Source organism: Sorex fumeus, unplaced genomic scaffold, assembly GCF_029834395.1.
Source record: "Sorex fumeus unplaced genomic scaffold, SorFum_2.1 ptg000073l, whole genome shotgun sequence".
Taxonomy (NCBI): domain Eukaryota; kingdom Metazoa; phylum Chordata; class Mammalia; order Eulipotyphla; family Soricidae; genus Sorex; species Sorex fumeus.
The window spans coordinates 3,757,773-3,759,476 of NW_026606130.1; positions in this window are offsets into that span (position 1 = coordinate 3,757,773).

Here is a 1,704-nt window from a genome sequence, read left to right on the forward strand (position 1 = left end):
CCAGGGATCACTCCTGGTGGTACACGTGGAACATACGCGTTTCTGGGGTTAGAACCGTGCAAGGCAAGTACCTTTCTCTCTGGTCTAGTGTTGGGGGGTGGGTGAGGGAGGGAGTCTAGTCATTAAGGTGCACATCTAGGTGTCTCTTGTCTCTGGGTTCACTGGTAGGTTGCATCGATAAATGCATCGATTCCTGTGCAGAGCAGATGAATGAATCGACTCCCGTGCAAAGTAACAAGGTCTTCAGGCCGGAGAGATAGGAAAGTGCTAAGGCGCTTTGCCTCATACGTGATCTACCACTTGGGTTTGATTCCCCACGCACTGCCAGGAGTAAGCCCCAGGCACTGCAGAGTGTCACCGAAGAATACCTCCCACAAATACAATCATTTTGTTAGTATTACACAATTCGTTTTTCAAACCGCCTCCCTCCCCCCACCCCGCACCCCTCCCCCGCGTCTCGCCCAAGAACCATCCTTTACTTTCTAGGGAAAGTCCAGGCAAAATTGTGTCTGGGGATGCTCTGTTTTGGCCACACCTAGCTGTCTGTGCTCAGGGTTCACTCTGGCTCTTTGCCCAGGGATCATCACTCCTGGCGTTGGGTGAAGGAACTCTGCAGTGCTTGGGAGAGACCCCGGGTCTGCAGTCTGCAGGGAAAGAACCTTACCCGCTGTACTACTTCTCTGTCCCCAGGGGTTTGGTTTGGTGCATAAGTTACTGTCTCTGTTTCTGAGCTCACCGATAAATTGCACTAATAACTCTTCTATTCCTGTGCAAAGCAACACCATCCTCAGGGCAGACTGTCAAGTGCCTGTATGTGGTCCCTGGAGCACAGCCAGGAGTAAGCCCTGAGCACCACAGGGTGTCGCCCAAGAACCAAAAACAAATTCCTGTTCTTGGTATTTCAATTCACTTTAAAACAATGTCGCCCCTCAGGGGAAAGAGAGGTAGTACAGCAGGTAGGGTGCTTGCCTTGCACATGACAGACCCTAGTTTGATCCCTGGCATCACATATGGTCCTCTGACCTCCTCCAGGTATGACCCCTGAGCGCAGAGCCAGAAATTTGCCCTGAGCGCTTCCGGTAGGCCTCCAATAGTCCTAAAACCCATAAAGGCTGGAGAGTTTGTACCACTGGTACGGCACTTGCCTTGCGTGAGGCTGATCCGGATTCGACCCCCAGACTCCGTAGGGCCCCCAGAACCCCGGTAGGTTGTTCCTATATTCAGAGCTAGGATTAAGCTATGAGCACCTCCTGATGTGGTCGAAAACCAATAAAATAAAATAAAATAAAGTGTCAAAAATCCCCCACCCCAAGTACTTATCCATGATCTTCTCAAGAAGTTCTTGGTCAGGGACAAAACTTACATCCAAGGTGAACATTTGACAGTGTCTGGAATTGTTGTGGGTTTTTTCTGTTGTTGTTGTGGTGGTGGTGGTGGTGGTGGCAGCGGCGACACTCAACCAGTTGTGTTTAGGACTTACTCCTGGTTCTCAGCCCAGGGACTACTCTTGGCCAGTCGCAGGCCACCGTATTTGGTGTCAGGGACAGAACCCAAGTCAGCTGGATGCAATGCAAGAATGTGTCTCTGTCTCTGGGCTCACTGTTATGCTGCATCAGAAATGTATCTATTCTCATCCAAAGCACCACTGTTTTCAGGCTTGAGACATAGTAAAGTGGCGAGGCAGTTGCCTTGCATGTGGCCTTC